At 47.7% G+C, this 17841-nt stretch overlaps 1 pseudogene; it reads right to left on the reverse strand.

Annotated features, from left to right (window-relative positions):
- Nucleotides 1–11640: 11640 nt before the first annotated feature.
- LOC135537982 (beta-1,3-galactosyltransferase 1-like) lies at nucleotides 11641–16613 on the reverse strand (annotated as a pseudogene).
- Between the last annotated feature and the right edge of the window lie 1228 nt (nucleotides 16614–17841).

Here is a 17841-nt window from a genome sequence, read left to right on the forward strand (position 1 = left end):
CTGGGCTAGCGGAGTAGAACACCTGGTCAGGGGAGGTACTGGCTAGCAGAGTAGAACACCCGGTTAGGGGAGGTACTGGCTAGCAGAGTAGAACACCTGGTTAGGGGGGTTACTGGCAAGCAGAGTAGAACACCTGGTTAGGGGAGGTACTGGGCTAGCGGAGTAGAACACCTGGTTAGGGGAGGTACTGGCTTGCAGAGTAGAATATCTGGTTATGGGAGGTAGTGGGCTAGCGGAGTAGAACACCTGGTTAGGGGAGGTATTGGGCTAGCGGAGTAGAACACCTGGTTAGGGGAGGTACTGGGCTAGCGGAGTAGAACACCTGGTTAGGGGAGGCCCTGGGCTGGCAGAGTAGAACACCTGGTTAGGGGAGGTACTGGGCTAGCGGAGTAGAACACCTGGTTAGGGGGAGGTACTGGGCTAGTGGAGTAGAACACCTGGTTAGGGGAGGTACTGGGCTAGCGGAGTAGAACACCTGGTTAGGGGAGGTACTGGGCTAGTGGAGTAGAACACCTGGTCAGGGGAGGTACTGGCTAGCAGAGTAGAACACCTGGTTAGGGGAGGTACTGGCAAGCCGAGTAGAACACCTGGTTAGAGGAGGTACTGGGCTAGCGGAGTAGACCACCTGGTTGGGGGAGGTACTGGGCTAGCGGAGTAGGACACCTGGTTAGGGGAGGTGCTGGCGAGCAGAGTAGAACACCTGGTTAGGGGAGGTACTGGGCTAGTGGAGTAGAACACCTGGTCAGGGGAGGTACTGGCTAGCAGAGTAGAACACCTGGTTAGGGGAGGTACTGGCAAGCAGAGTAGAACACCTGGTTAGAGGAGGTACTGGGCTAGCGGAGTAGAACACCTGGTTGGAGGAGGTACTGGGCTAGCAGAGTAGGACACCTGGTTAGGGGAGGTGCTGGCGAGCAGAGTAGAACACCTGGTTAGGGGGAGGTGCTGGCTAGCAGAGTAGAACACCTGGTTAGGGGAGGTATTGGGCTAGCGGAGTAAAACACCTGGTTAGGGGAGGTACTGGGCTAGCGGAGTAGAATACCTGGTTAGGGGAGGTACTCTGCTAGCGGAGTAGAACACCTGGTTTGGGGAGGTACTGGGCTAGTGGAGTAGAACACCTGGTCAGGGGAGGTACTGGCTAGCAGAGTAGAACACCTGGTTAGGGGAGGTACTGGCAAGCAGAGTAGAACACCTGGTTAGGGGAGGTACTGGCTAGCAGAGTAGAACACCTGGTTAGGGGAAGGTACTGGGCTCGAGGATTAGAACACCTGGTTAGAGGAGGTACTGGGCTAGCGGAGTAGAACACCTGGTTAGGGGAGGTACTGGGCTAGCGGAGTAGGACACCTGGTTAGGGAGGTGCTGGCTAGCAGAGTAGAACACCTGGTTAGGGGAGGTATTGGGCTAGCGGAGTAGAACACCTGGTTAGGGGAAGGTACTGGGCTCGAGGATTAGAACACCTGGTTAGAGGAGGTACTGGGCTAGCGGAGTAGAACACCTGGTTGGAGGAGGTACTGGGCTAGCGGAGTAGGACACCTGGTTAGGGGAGGTGCTGGCGAGCAGAGTAGAACACCTGGTTAGGGGAGGTGCTGGCTAGCAGAGTAGAACACCTGGTTAGGGGAGGTATTGGGCTAGCGGAGTAGAACACCTGGTTAGGGAGGTACTGGGCAAGCAGAGTAGAACATCTGGTTAGGGGAGGTACTGGACTAGCAGAGTAGAACACCTGGTTAGGGGAGGCCCTGGGCTGGCAGAGTAGAACACCTGGTTAGGGGAGATACTGGGCTAGCGGAGTAGAACACCTGGTTAGGGGGAGGTACTGGGCTAGCGGAGTAGAACACCTGGTTAGGGGAGGTACTGGGCTAGCGGAGTAGAACACCTGGTTAGGGGAGGTACTGGGCTAGTGGAGTAGAACACCTGGTCAGGGGAGGTACTGGCTAGCAGAGTAGAACACCTGGTTAGGGGAGGTACTGGCAAGCAGAGTAGAACACCTGGTTAGGGGAGGTACTGGCTAGCAGAGTAGAACACCTGGTTAGGGGGAGGTACTGTCAAGCAGAGTAGAACACCTGGTTAGGGGAGGTACTGGGCTAGTGGAGTAGAACACCTGGTTATGTTAGGTACTGGCTAGCAGAGTAGAACACCTGGTTATGGGAGGCACTGGGCTAGCGGAGTAGAACACCTGGTTAGGGGAGGTATTGGGCTAGCAGAGTAGAACACCTGGTTAGGGGAAGGTACTGGGCTCGAGGATTAGAACACCTGGTTAGAGGAGGTACTTGGCTAGCGGAGTAGAACACCTGGTTAGGGGAGGTACTCTGCTAGCGGAGTAGAACACCTGGTCAGGGGAGGTACTGGGCTAGCGGAGTAGAACACCTGGTTAGGGGGGAAGTACTCTGCTAGCGGAGTAGAACACCTGGTTAGGGGAGGAACTGGGCTAGTGGAGTAGAACACCTGGTTAGGGGAGGTACTCTGCTAGCGGAGTAGAACACCTGGTTAGGGGAGGTACTGGGCTAGTGGAGTAGAACACCTGGTCAGGGAGGTACTGGCTAGCATAGTAGAACACCTGGTTAGGGGAAGTACTGGCAAGCAGAGTAGAACACCTGGTTAGGGGAGGTACTGGCTAGCAGAGTAGAACACCTGGTTAGTGGGAGGTACTGGCAAGCAGAGTAGAACACCTGGTCAGGGGAGGTACTGGGCTAGCGGAGTAGAACACCTGGTTTTGGGAGGTACTGGCTAGCAGAGTAGAACACCTGGTTATGGGAGGTACTGGGCTAGCGGAGTAGAACACCTGGTTTTGGGAGGTACTGGCTAGCAGAGTAGAACACCTGGTTATGGGAGGTACTGGGCTAGCGGAGTAGAACACCTGGTTAGGGGAGGTATTGGGCTAGCGGAGTAGAACACCTGGTTAGGGGAGGTACTGGGCTAGCGGAGTAGAACACCTGGTTAGGGGAGGTACTGGCTAGCAGAGTAGAACACCTGGTTAGGGGAAGGTACTGGGCTAGCGTAGTAGAACACCTGGTTAGAGGAGGTTCTGGGCTAGCGGAGTAGAACAAATGTTTTTTCCCTCATTGGAATGTATAGGCCACCTTCCACCAAATGTGTGTTTTTTGATCAGTTTAATACCATGCTTAGGGAATGTGATTTTGGGAAAGAGGTCATCTTAATGGGAGATTTTAACATTAATTATGAAGACAAGTGTTGTAGGAAAACCCTCAAATGGATCACTAATACCTTTGACCTTACACAGCTAGTTAAAGGGCCAACCAGGGTGACTTGTTGCTCTAAAACACAGATTGATTTGGTGTTCAGTAATAAACCAGAGAGAGTGACTACATCATTCAATATGGTTACTGGGCTGTCTGATCATAATCTGACACTTATAGCCAGAAAGCTGTCTAAGAGCAGGTTTAACCTCTCTACTGTTAGAAAGCCGGATCAACTCAGAATACCTAAGAGTGAATTAAACAATTTTGAAAAAGCAATTAAGGGAATAAACTGGAATGATCTCTTGTCCTATACAGACGTGGAAGCTGATAGTCAGGTTTTTCTATCCACAATCCAGACTACAATAAATGGCTTCCTAAAGAAAATCAAATCCAAACCTGGCCAAAAGAGCACTCTTCCTTGGCTAAATGGAGAAATCTGGAAATTGATGAAAGAACGAGATTATGCTCTAAAAATAGCCCTAAAATCTAAATTAGAGCATGACAGACGTAGGTTTACCATGTTGAGAAATAAGGTGATGAAAGAAATCAGACAGGCCAAGGCAAACTTTTTTATTAACATAATTGGTGAAGCAAAGGGAAATTCTAAATTGATATGGGAGAATCTAAAAAAGTTAACAGGGAAAGACCATAGTAACACTGCAAAAAGACTAGAAATTGTGGTGAATAACAATCTAACACAGGATGCAGTAGCCTTCAATTCCTACTTTATTGACTCTGTCAGGGCACTGACACAGAACCCCTCCACCGGTTTCTTGGGCTCAGTGCTAGTGAATGACACTCAACCTGTCTTCATCATCAGGGAGGTTTCTGAGTCAAAGGTGAACAAGGTGATTAGCTCACTAAAGAACTCTAAAGCCAAAGATGTGTTTGGGATGGACTCTACCTTTCTTAAAAACTACAAAGAGTCACTCATTGGCCCCATTACTAAGGTCACCAACACATCTATTGGTCTCGGTGTGTTTCCAAGGGTATGGAAGTCGGCCATAATAACGGCCATCTTTAAATCAGGCGACCCTGCTGACGTGAGTAACTACAGGCCCATTAGTATACTACCTGTGGTGTCAAAGGTTGTTGAAAAGTGTGTAGCAGAACAACTGATTACCCACCTCAACAACAGCCCCTTCACATTACACTCCATGCAGTTTGGCTTCAGAGCGAAACACTCCACAGAAACGGCCAACTGCTTTCTTCTGAAAATGTGAAGTCCAAGATGGACAAAGGTGGTGCTGTTGGGGCTGTGTTTCTGGACCTAAGGAAGGCTTTTGATACTGTTAACCATGAGATTCTCATCACAAAATTGTCAAAGTTCAACTTTTCCCCTGATGCCTTGAGATGGATGAAATCATACCTTGAAGGCAGAACTCAGTGTGTCAGAGTGAGCAATGAGCTGTCGCCCTATCGTAGCTATGATGTGGGCGTGCCTCAAGGGTCAATACTGGGGCCCCTCCTGTTCAGCCTGTACATTAATGATCTGCCTTCTGTCTGTACTGGGTCTGAAGTTCAAATGTATGCAGATGATACAGTGATATATGTGCATGCAAAGAGCAAACAACAAGCTGCACAAGAACTCACTACTGTAATGGTCCAGGTTACAAAGTGGCTCAGTGACTCGTGTTTGCATCTCAATGTGAAAAAAACTGTTTGCATGTTCTTCACAAAGAGGGCAACAGATGCTACTGAGCCAGATGTCTATGTGTCAGGGGAGAAGCTCCAGGTGGTATCCGATTTTAAGTACCTTGGCATCATACTTGATTCCAACCTCTCTTTTAAAAAGCATGTGAAAAAGGTAATTCAAATAACTAAATTCAACCTAGCTAATTTCCGATTTATACGAAATTGTTTGACTACAGAGGTAGCAAAACTGTACTTCAACTCTATGATACTCCCCACTTAACATACTGCTTGACTAGTTGGGCCCAAGCTTGCTGTACAACATTAAAACCTATTCAGTCTGTCTACAAACAGGCTCTCAAAGTGCTTGATAGGAAGCCCAATAGCCATCATCATTGTCACATCCTTAGAAAGCATGAGCTCTTGAGTTGGGAAAATCTTGTGCAATACACCGACGCATGTCTTGTATTCAAGATCCTTAATGGCCTGGCTCCCCCTCCACTCAATATTTTTGTTAAACAGAAAACCAACAAGCAGATCCAAAAGGTCTGCCATGAGAGGTGACTGTATAGTTCCCCTAAGGAAAAGCACCTTTAGTAAATCTGCATTCTCTGTGAGAGCTTCCCATGTCTGGAATACACTGCCATCAGACACACATAACTGCACCACATATCACACTTTCACAAAATGCTTGAAGACATGGCTAAAGGTCAATCAGATTTGTGAACATGGTCCCTAGCTGTGTGTTGCCGCTTTCCATGTTGTCTGTTGTCTGTAGCTTGTGAGGTGTGGAAACACTTTGTTGCTTTTATGAATTTTGTCTTGCTGCTTTTTGCTCTATGTTGCTCTGTCTGTATGCTACGTCTTGCTTGTCTATGTTGCTATGTCTTGCTTGTTCTACGTTGCTATTGTCTATATTGTAATTGTTTTTAATAACCTGCCCAGGGACTGCGGTTGAAAATTAGCCGGCTGGCTAAAACCGGCACTTTTACTGAAACGTTGATTAATGTGACTGTCCCTGTAAAAATAAAAATAAACTCAACAAAACTCAACTCAACAACACCTGGTTAGAGGACGTACTGGGCTAGCGGAGTAGAACACCTGGTTAGAGGACGTACTGGGCTAGCGGAGTAGAACACCTGGTTAGAGGAGTTACTGGGCTAGCGGAGTAGAATACCAGGTTAGGGGAGGTGCTGGCTAGCAGTGTAGAACACCTGGTTTGGGGAGGTGCTGGCTAGCAGAGTAGAACAACTGGTTAGGGGAGGTGCTGGCTAGCAGAGTAGAACACCTGATGAGGGGAGGTACTGGGCTAGCAGAGTAGAACACCTGGTTAGGAGAGGTACTGGCTAGCAGAGTAGAACACCTGGTTAGGGAGGTACTGGGCTAGCGGAGTAGAACACCTGGTTATGGGAGGTACTGGCTAGCAGAGTAGAACACCTGGTTATGGGAGGTACTGGGCTAGCGGAGTAGAACACCTGGTTGGAGGAGGTACTGGGCTAGCGGAGTAGGACACCTGGTTAGGGGAGGTGCTGGCTAGCAGAGTAGAACACCTGGTTAGGGGAGGTGCTGGCTAGCAGAGTAGAACACCTGATGAGGGGAGGTACTGGGCAAGCAGAGTAGAACACCTGGTTAGGAGAGGTACTGGCTAGCAGAGTAGAACACCTGGTTAGGGGAGGTGGTGGCTAGCGGAGTAGAACACCTGGTTAGAGGAGGTACTGGGCTAGCGGAGTAGAACACCTGGTTAGAGGACGTACTGGGCTAGCGGAGTAGAACACCTGGTTAGAGGAGGTACTGGGCTAGCGGAGTAGAACACCTGGTTAGGGGAGGTACTGGGCTAGCGGAGTAGAACACCTGGTTAGGGGAGGTACTCGCTAGCAGAGTAGAATACCAGGTTAGGGGAGGTGCTGGCTAGCAGTGTAGAACACCTGGTTTGGGGAGGTGCTGGCTAGCAGAGTAGAACACCTGGTTAGGGGGAGGTGCTGGCTAGCAGAGTAGAACACCTGATGAGGGGAGGTACTGGGCTAGCGGAGTAGAACACCTGGTTAGGAGAGGTACTGGCTAGCAGAGTAGAACACCTGGTTAGGGGAGGTACTGGGCTAGCGGAGTAGAACACCTGGTTAGGAGAGGTACTGGCTAGCAGACTAGAACACCTGGTTATAGGAGGTACTGGGCTAGCGGAGTAGAACACCTGGTTGGAGGAGGTACTGGGCTAGCGGAGAAGGACACCTGGTTAGGGGAGGTGCTGGCTAGCAGAGTAGAACACCTGGTTAGGGGAGGTGCTGGCTAGCAGAGTAGAACACCTGGTTAGGGGAGGTATTGGGTAAGCAGAGTAGAACACCTGGTTAGGGGAGGTGCTGGCTTGCAGAGTAGAACACCTGGTTAGGGGAGGTGCTGGATTGCAGAGTAGAACACCTGGTTAGGGGAGGTATTGGGCAAGCAGAGTAGAACACCTGGTTAGGGGAGGTGCTGGCTAGCAGAGTAGAATACCTGGTTAGGGGAGGTGCTGGCTAGCAGAGTAGAACACCTGGTTAGTGGAGGTACTGGCAGAGTAGAACACCTGGTTAGGGGAGTACTGGCTAGCAGAGTAGAACACCTGGTTAGAGGAGGTGCTGGTTAGCAGAGTAGAACACCTGGTTAGGGGAGGTACTGGCTAGCAGAGTAGAACAACTGGTTAGGGGAGGTACTGGCTAGCAGAGTAGAACACCTGGTTCGGGGCTAGCAGAGTAGAACACCTGGTTAGGGGAGGTACTGGCTAGCAGAGTAGAACACCTGGTTAGGGGAGGTACTGGCTAGCAGAGTAGAACACCTGGTTAGGGAGGTGCTGGCTTGCGGACTAGAACACCTGGTTAGGGGAGGTGCTGGCTTGCAGAGTAGAATACCTGGTTAGGGGAGGTGCTGGCTAGCAGAATAGAAAACCTGATGAGGAGAGGTACTGGGCTAGCAGAGTAGAACACCTGGTTAGGAGAGGTACTGGCTAGCAGAGTAGAACACCTGGTTAGAGGAGGTACTGGGCTAGCGGAGTAGAACACCTGGTTAGAGGAGGTACTGGGCTAGCGGAGTAGAACACCTGGTTGGAGGAGGTACTGGGCTAGCGGAGTAGGACACCTTGTTAGGGGAGGTGCTGGCGAGCAGAGTAGAACACCTGGTTAGGGGAGGTGCTGGCTAGCAGAGTAGAACACCTGGTTAGGGGAGGTACTGGGCAAGCAGAGTAGAACACCTGGTTAGGAGAGGTGCTGGCGAGCAGAGTAGAACACCTGGTTAGTGGAGGTGTTGGCTAGCAGAGTAGAACACCTGGTTAGGGGAGGTATTGGGCTAGCAGAGTAGAACACCTGGTTAGGGGAGGTATTGGGCTAGCGGAGTAGAACACCTGGTTAGGGGAAGGTACTGGGCTCGAGGATTAGAACACCTGGTTAGAGGAGGTACTGGGCTAGCGGAGTAGAACACCTGGTTGGACGAGGTACTGGGCTAGCGGAGTAGGACACCTGGTTAGGGGAGGTGCTGGCGAGCAGAGTAGAACACCTGGTTAGGAGAGGTACTGGCTAGCAGAGTAGAACACCTGGTTAGGGAGGTGGTGGCTAGCGGAGTAGAACACCTGGTTAGGGGAGGTGCTGGCTTGCAAAGTAGAACACCTGGTTATGGGAGGTACTGGGCTAGCGGAGTAGAACACCTGGTTAGGGGAGGTACTGGCTAGCAGAGTAGAACACCTGGTTAGGGGAGGTACTGGGCTAGCAGAGTAGAACACCTGGTTAGGGGAGGTATTGGGCAATCGGAGTAGAACACCTGGTTAGGGGAGGTACTGGGCTAGCGGAGTAGAACACCTGGTTGGAGGAGGTACTGGGCTAGCGGAGTAGGACACCTGGTTAGGGGAGGTGCTGGCGAGCAGAGTAGAACACCTGGTTAGGGGAGGTGCTGGCTAGCAGAGTAGAACACCTGGTTAGGGAGGTACTGGCTAGCAGAGTAGAACACCTGGTTAGAGGAGGTACTGGGCTAGCGGAGTAGAACACCTGGTTGGAGGAGGTACTGGGCTAGCGGAGTAGGACACCTTGTTAGGGGAGTTGCAGGCTACCAGAGTAGAACACCTGGTTAGGGGAGGTACTGGCTAGCAGAGTAGAACACCTGGTTAGGGGAGGTACTGGCTAGCAGAGTAGAACACCTGGTTAGGGGAGGTAGTGGGCTAGCGGAGTAGAACACCTGGTTAGGGGAGGTAGTGGGCTAGCAGAGTAGAACACCTGGTTAGGGGAGGTACTGGCTAGCAGAGTAGAACACCTGGTTAGAGGAGGTACTGGCTAGCAGAGTAGAACACCTGGTTAGAGGAGGTGCGGTGCTAGCAGAGTAGAACACCTGGTTAGGGGAGGTACTGGCTAGCAGAGTAGAACACCTGGTTGTGGAGGTACTGGGCTAGCGGAGTAGAACACCTGGTTAGGGGAGGTACTGGGCTAGCAGAGTAGAACACCTGGTTAGGGGAGGTACTGGGCTAGCAGAGTAGAACACCTGGTTAGGGGAGGTACTGGGCTAGCAGAGTAGAACACCTGGTTAGGGGAGGTACTGGGCTAGCAGAGTAGAACACCTGGTTAGGGAGGCCCTGGGCTGGGAGAGTAGAACACCTGGTTAGGGGAGGTACTGGCTAGCAGAGTAGAACACCTGGTTAGGGGAGGTACTGGGCTAGCAGAGTAGAACACCTGGTTAGGGGAGGTACTGGCTAGCAGAGTAGAACACCTGGTTAGGGGAGGTACTGGGCTAGCAGAGTAGAACACCTGGTTAGGGGAGGTACTGGGCTAGCAGAGTAGAACACCTGGTTAGGGGAGGTGCTGGCTAGCAGAGTAGAACACCTGGTTAGGAGAGGTACTGGCTAGCAGAGTAGAACACCTGGTTAGAGGAGGTACTGGGCTAGTGGAGTAGAACACCTGGTTGGAGGAGGTACTGGGCTAGCGGAGTAGGACACCTTGTTAGGGGAGTTGCTGGCTACAGAGTAGAACACCTGGTTAGGGGAGGTACTGGCTAGCAGAGTAGAACACCTGGTTAGGGAGGTACTGGCTAGCAGAGTAGAACACCTGGTTAGGGGGGAGGTAGTGGGCTAGCGGAGTAGAACACCTGGTTAGGGGAGGTAGTGGGCTAGCAGAGTAGAACACCTGGTTAGGGGAGGTACTGGCTAGCAGAGTAGAACACCTGGTTAGAGGAGGTACTGGCTAGCAGAGTAGAACACCTGGTTAGAGGAGGTGCGGTGCTAGCAGAGTAGAACACCTGGTTAGGGGAGGTACTGGGCTAGCAGAGTAGAACACCTGGTTGTGGAGGTACTGGCTAGCAGAGTAGAACACCTGGTTAGGGGAGGTACTGGCTAGCAGAGTAGAACACCTGGTTGTGGAGGTACTGGGCTAGCGGAGTAGAACACCTGGTTAGGGGAGGTACTGGGCTAGCAGAGTAGAACACCTGGTTAGGGGAGGTACTGGGCTAGCAGAGTAGAACACCTGGTTAGGGGAGGTACTGGGCTAGCAGAGTAGAACACCTGGTTAGGGGAGGCCCTGGGCTGGCAGAGTAGAACACCTGGTTAGAGGAGGTACTGGGCTAGCGGAGTAGAACACCTGGTTAGGGGAGGTACTGGGCTAGCAGAGTAGAACACCTGGTTAGGGGAGGCCCTGGGCTGGGAGAGTAGAACACCTGGTTAGGGGAGGTACTGGCTAGCAGAGTAGAACACCTGGTTAGGGGAGGTACTGGGCTAGCAGAGTAGAACACCTGGTTGTGGAGGTACTTGGCTAGCAGAGTAGAACACCTGGTTAGGGGAGGCCCTGGGCTGGGAGAGTAGAACACCTGGTTAGGGGAGGTACTGGCTAGCAGAGTAGAACACCTGGTTAGGGGAGGTACTGGGCTAGCAGAGTAGAACACCTGGTTAGGGGAGGTACTGGCTAGCAGAGTAGAACACCTGGTTAGGGGAGGTACTGGGCTAGCAGAGTAGAACACCTGGTTAGGGGAGGTACTGGGCTAGCAGAGTAGAACACCTGGTTAGGGGAGGTACTGGCTAGCAGAGTAGAACACCTGGTTAGGGGAGGTACTGGGCTAGCAGAGTAGAACACCTGGTTAGGGGAGGTACTGGGCTAGCAGAGTAGAACACCTGGTTGTGGAGGTACTGGGCTAGCAGAGTAGAACACCTGGTTATCAACCCTAACCCATTGTAATCTACATGACCTGCTGCTCCAGTATTTTTTTTTCTGTTGTGAGAAGCTGGGTCAAATGAACCTGTTCCAGTTTGCTCTGGGAAAAGGGGCATAGATGATTATTAAGTGCAGTGCAGCGGCTGTGTTTAGACTTTTGATCATCACATCAGCTCTGAAAGAGATCAATTAACGAACAATTAGTGGAAATAAATATAAGAATTGGGCTGCCTGTCTAAACACAGCCAACTAGTCTCCATTACGATAAACCTGTTTAACTTGTTCTGGGTTTCTGCTGCTTCAGTGCTGTACACACATTCACCACAGACAGATCCAACCCATTGCATCCATTTGTTAGTCCTGTCCAGTCCATCACCATGTCCACGTTAGACAGATAACTGCTGCTCTCAGTCTATGTTTAAAAAAAGCCTTTTAGGAATCAAAAACCGGTGTAGCAAGGTGTCTGCCTCGGTTCAGAGCAAAACAACAATCTCCCAAAGGACGTAACGTGAAGAAACTGGTCATTCAGGGTGTTAATGTTCTTCACCAAGGTAACAGTGCCTTTGGAAAGTGTTCAGACACCTTTTTCCACACGTTGGTTAAAGCCTTATTCTAAAATGTATTAAATAGTTCTTTCCCCTCATCAATCTACACACAACACCCCATAATGACAAAGCAAAAACAGGATTTATTTTTTAAATAAAATTAAAAACTGAAATATTACATAACTATTCAGACCCTTTACTCAGTACTTTGTTGAAGCACCGTTGGCAGCGATTACAGCATTGAGTCTTCTTGGGTATGACGCTAGAAGCTTGGCACATCTGTATTTGGGGAGTTTCTCCCAGTCTTCTCTGCAGAGCGTCTCAAGCTCTGTGAGGTTGGATGGGGAGAGTTGCTGCACAGATATTTTCAGATCTATCCAGAAATGTATATCCTTTCCCCTTCCCCTGGAGGCCTTCTTTGTTTTTGGTTTGTTAGTTAGTTAGTGTATGAACAAACAACGAGGAAGTGATTGGTACATCAGTCAGTCTGTTACTGTATGAGATCAGCAGGGAGGACCAGGTTTGTGTAGGTCTGTCCATGCGTTGACCTGGTGAGTGATACTGTGTGTGGTGGTGGCTATCAGCCGTGAGTAGGTGCAGCGGTCATAAGCCACAGGGAAAACCTGGAAGAGGTTTCCACTGGGGGGGTCAGTAGGCCGGATGCCCAGGTGTCTCATACACAGTCCCAGATACACATCCTCTATGTAGACGGCTTTAACATGCCTGGACGCCTCCACCAGCTTCCTGGGGAGGTCTAAGGTGAAGACATAGCCCAGACCCAGAGCATAAGGTGGGTATACTTGTTCAGGAAACACCTCCTTTGGAAGGTACCATTTGGAGTTACGGTATCTTAGAACAGCGCCCCGTCGGGCCACTAGTCCAGTCTGGTAGTTCTGCGTTGGAGCGTGAAGCAGCATGTTGACCAAGGTGTTCACGTTGAGGAACATGTCTGAGTCGATCTTCATGGCGTAGGAGGCGTTGGGGCAGCGAGAGCTCAGCCACTCCATCATCACCATGGTCTTGATGGTCAGGTTTTTGTAGCTGTCTATGAAGTTGCTCTGCAGCAGATCCTGGTGCTCTTTGCTCTCCTGCAGCACCTTCTCCTGGAGCTGCTCTGTCTCCTCTCCACTGGGCAGTCCCAGCAGGAAGAACAGACGGACCTCTCTGCCCAGTACCTGCCTCTCACTGCCCCAAGTCCTGCGGACGGCCTCACGGGCCTCCCTGTTATAGGGCGCCACTGGCACCATCAGAACCAGGAAGGGTTCTGCTCCCGGCATTTCTTTGGCTCATCCAAAATGAAGATGTACTCTGATGGGTATTCTACATGGTACGGTCCTGGGGACACATACGGAGGAGGAGTGGCCAGAACTGCCTTGCCCTCTGTGAGCAGATTAGTGATGATGTTGAGTGCAGAGGTGATGGAACTAGTTTCATCATGTGTTGTGTTGAGTTCCATGGCCTGTTGAGTAGAGTGGATACGTGAAGTCTGACGATCTGTTGAACTGGCAGACGCAGTTTCATGAGTGTCTATGGTAAAACCAGTGGAGTTGAGAGAAACTGCTTCGCTACTGGTGTTGGTAGAACCAGATCTGTTGACTGAACCGCCACGCAATTCCGCCCACCATTTTGACGCCCTGTCTAGTGAAGGGACCCACTCTACTGACCGATCGCCGAAGTAGAAGAAGGCCGTTGCTATGAGGAGCAGGATGAGGAAACAGCAACGGAAACGAGACCACCCGCAGTATCTCCTGCCTTCAGCCATCGAGAGAGAGAGAGAGAGAGAGAGAGAGAGAGAGAGAGAGAGAGAGAGAGAGAGAGAGAGAGAGAGAGAGAGAGAGAGAGAGAGAGAGAGAGAGAGAGAGAGAGAGAGAGAGAGAGAGACAGAGAGAGAGAGAGAGAGAGAGAGACAGAGACAGAGACAGAGAGAGAGACAGAGACAGAGACAGAGACAGAGACAGAGACAGAGACAGAGACAGAGACAGAGACAGAGACAGAGACAGAGACAGAGACAGAGACAGAGACAGAGAGATTGATTGATTGATTGATTGATTGATTGATTTTATTTGTCACGTTCAGTTTCCAGCAGGTTTAAAAGGTTCAGTGAAATGTTTGTGTGCTTTGCTGCCTCAACATAGCAGGGCAATAATCCAGATCAATAATAATACAGTATATGCTTTGCGGCAGCAGGGTAGTCTAGTGGTTAGAGCGTTGGACTAGTAACCGAAATGTTGCAAGTTCAAATCCCCGAGCTGACAAGGTACAAATCTTTTGTTCTGCCCCTGAACAGGCAGTTAACCCACTGTTCCTTGGCCGTCATTGAAAATAAGAAATTATTAACTGACTTGCCTATTTAAATAAAGGTTAAAAAAATTATAATAGTGGCATATCTACATATTCATACATTATATGCATTATAATAGTGACATATCTACATATTCATACAGTGTATACATTATATTAATGACATATCTACATATTCATAGTGTATTTGCATTATATTAGTAACATATCTACATATTCATACAGTACTGTATATGCATTATATTAGTGACATATCTACATATTCATAGTGTATTTGCATTATATTAGTGGCATATCTACATATTCATACAGTATATGCATTATATTAGTAGCATATCTACATATTCATAGTGTATTTGCATTATATTAGTGGCATATCTACATATTCATACAGTATATGCATTATATTAGTGGAATATCTACATATTCATACAGTATATACATTATATTAGTGGCATATCTTCATATTCATACAGTACTGTATATGCATTATATTAGTGACATATCTACATATTCATACAGTACTGTATATGCATTATATTAGTGACATATCTACATATTCATAGTGTATTTGCATTATATTAGTGGCATATCTACATATTCATAAAGTATATGCATTATATTAGTGGCATATCTACATATGCATACAGTACTGTATATGCATTATATTAATGACATATCTACATATTCATAGTGTATTTGCATTATATTTGTGGCATATCTACATATGCATACAGTATATACATTATATTAGTGACACATCTACATATTCATACAGTATATGCATTATATTAGTGGCATATCTACATATTCATACAGTATATACATTATATTAGTGGCATATCTACATATTCATACAGTATATACATTATATTGGTGGCATATCTACATATTCATACAGTACTGCATATGCATTATATTAGTGACATATCTACATATTCATACAGTACTGTATATGCATTATATTAGTGACATATCTACATATTCATACATTGATTAATGTGCTTGTCTGACTTGCCTAGTTAAATACAGGTTAAATAAATACACCATTTTTTGACTTGACATTTGTTTGGAAAGAGGAATGGAACATGAGACCATCCCTTCCTCGCATAGTGTCACGTCCTGACCATAGAAAGGTTGTTCTAGTTTATATTTTCTATGGTAGAGTAGGTCAGGGCGTGACTGGGGGGGGTTGTTCTAGTTTATATTTTCTATGGTAGAGTAGGTCAGGGCGTGACTGGGGGGGGTTGTTCTAGTTTATATTTTCTATGGTAGAGTAGGTCAGGGCGTGACTGGGGGGGTTGTTCTAGTTTATATTTTCTATGGTAGAGTAGGTCAGGGCGTGACTGGGGGGGTTGTTCTAGTTTATATTTTCTATGGTAGAGTAGGTCAGGGCGTGACTGGGGGGGGTTGTTCTAGTTTATATTTTCTATGGTAGAGTAGGTCAGGGCGTGACTGGGGGGGTTGTTCTAGTTTATATTTTCTATGGTAGAGTAGGTCAGGGCGTGACTGGGGGGTTGTTCTAGTTTATATTTTCTATGGTAGAGTAGGTCAGGGCGTGACTGGGGGGTTGTTCTAGTTTATATTTTCTATGGTAGAGTAGCTCATGGCGTGACTGGGGGATTGTTCTAGTTTATATTTTCTATGTGGGGTTCTAGGTTTGATTGTCTATGTTGGTGATTTGTATGATTCCCAATTAGAGGCAGCTGGTTATATTTGTCTCTAATTGGGGATCATGCTTAAGTTACATTTTTCCAGCTGTTTAAAAAAATATATATATATTTCACCTTTATTTAACCAGGTAGGCTAGTTGAGAACAAGTTCTCATTTGCAACTGCGACCTGGCCAAGATAAAGCATAGCAGTGTGAACAGACAACACAGAGTTACACATGGAGTAAACAATTAACAAGTCAATAACACAGTAGAAAAAAAAGAGTCTATATACATTGTGTGCAAAAGGCATGAGAAGGTAGTTTATGGGTTATGGGATATTGTTTATGTTTAGTTGCCTGTTAGCACTGCATTGTCGTCACAGTTCGTTTATTCTTTCTTATTTTTTCTAAGTTTCTCATCTTTAATAAATTATGTGGAACTCAAAAGTACGCCGGGCTTTGGTCCGACCATTTGTACGAAGATCGTGACACATAGGAAGGACTCTGGTCAAAAGTAGTGCACTGTATAGGGAATAGGGTGCTATAGTACAGTCTAGGCTGCTTTATAAATGTTGGTGTGAAAATGTCCATGCAGCTATATAGTGGTTTGACACATGTATTTATTTCTAGAGCAGGGATGTATTTTAAATTCTAATGTTCACAATTCTAATATCCTTCTTCTCCATTGATTCTTATTAAAAAAAAATGTGATTTGTAGAAGTTCCTTGTAAAAGAAGATACTGGTCTCAGTGGGACTCAATTGTCAACAACATTGCATTTTGACTCCTGGACTGATAGTTAGTTGGACGTCAAATAAAATAAAATAAAAAACAGAACCGCTTTGCGTCCTTGTCTGTACCTGAGGTGAGCATTGAGCACCAAGCATCCTCCGACATGTGAACTTAAGTTACTGAGAAAACACCTGTGTTCCGTGCGTACGATGACGTTCTATAGAATTCCTTCAGTATGACCGTTTTGTTACTCTGAATTTGAATACGTCAAACTATAGTAAAAAAAAAAAAAACAGATGGGATGAAACATGAAAATACACTTACCTTCTTCCTCCTTTCTTAATACCATCTTCCACCTTGTTGGAGATCTATCTAGCTGGGAATGGCTGCCAGGTTTAGGTCATTCCACCTCGTTGGAGATCTATCTAGCTGGGAATGGCTGCCAGGTTTAGGTCATTCCACCTCGTTGGAGATCTATCTAGCTGGGGATGGCTGCCAGGTTTAGGTCATTCCACCTTGTTGGAGATCTGGGGATGGCTGGGGATGGCTGCCAGGCAGGTTGGAAGGTTTCAGTAATCCCTCTTCGGTCAACTCTTGTTGTTTCATACTCATGCAGGCAGGTAGGAAGGTGTAAGGTAGTCCAAACCACAGTCAATTAATGTTGTATCATGCAACAACTACATGTAATGGCAGAAGGCAGCCGTGGCCAAAGGTTGCTTCTGCTCCACTAGTATTTCCAGTTTGTTAACTTTCCTGCGACTAAATGATAAGTAAAACCGTTCCCACCTGGGGTAAGGTGAATGTGCAACTAGTTAGGGTGTGGCTTAACTGGCTCCCTGCACCCTACTCCATATAGAGGACAAGGCTCTCTACGCCCTATATAGAGGACAAGGCTCTCTACTCCCTATATAGAGGACAAGGCTCTCTACTCCCTATATAGAGGACAAGGCACCCGACACCCTTGGTCTTTTACCAAGAAAGGCTATCTTCTGTATACCACCCCTACCTTGGCTCAAACACATTAAGAAGGAAATGAATTCCACAAATTAACTTTTAACAAGGCACACCTGTTAATTGAAATGCATTCCAGGTGACTACCTCCTGAAGCTGGTTGAGAGAATGCCAAGAGTGTGCAGAGCTGTCATCAAGGCAAAGGGTGGCTACTTTGAAGAATCTAAAATATATTTAGATTTGTTTCACACTTTTTGGTTACTACAGAATTCAATATGTGTTATTTCATAGTTTTTATGTCTTCACTATTATTCTACAATGTAGAAAATAGTTTTTTTTTTAATAAAGAAAAACTCTTGAATGAGTCGGTGTGTCCAAACTTTTGCCTGGTACTGTAGATAAAGATCTGTTTTGATAATACTGGCACACTCTTTTCAGATTGATCATGTATTCTCTCAGCACTTCTCAGAATATTCTGTCTGAGGTGTGTATGCTTCACATGCTAACCACTGGGACATCAGGCACAAAAACACATGTTTCCCAGGAAGTAGTTTGAGGGGTTTAGTTTAGTTTATTCCATTCCACTAGTACCCCAGCTGTGCTTCTCTAGAGCTTCCTACTGTGTTGTAACAATGGTATTGTCTCTAGAGCTCTCCACTATTGTCGTGGGGAACATGCATATTCTTCT

Source organism: Oncorhynchus masou, unplaced genomic scaffold (genome assembly GCF_036934945.1).
Source record: "Oncorhynchus masou masou isolate Uvic2021 unplaced genomic scaffold, UVic_Omas_1.1 unplaced_scaffold_881, whole genome shotgun sequence".
In the NCBI taxonomy this organism is placed as follows: domain Eukaryota; kingdom Metazoa; phylum Chordata; class Actinopteri; order Salmoniformes; family Salmonidae; genus Oncorhynchus; species Oncorhynchus masou.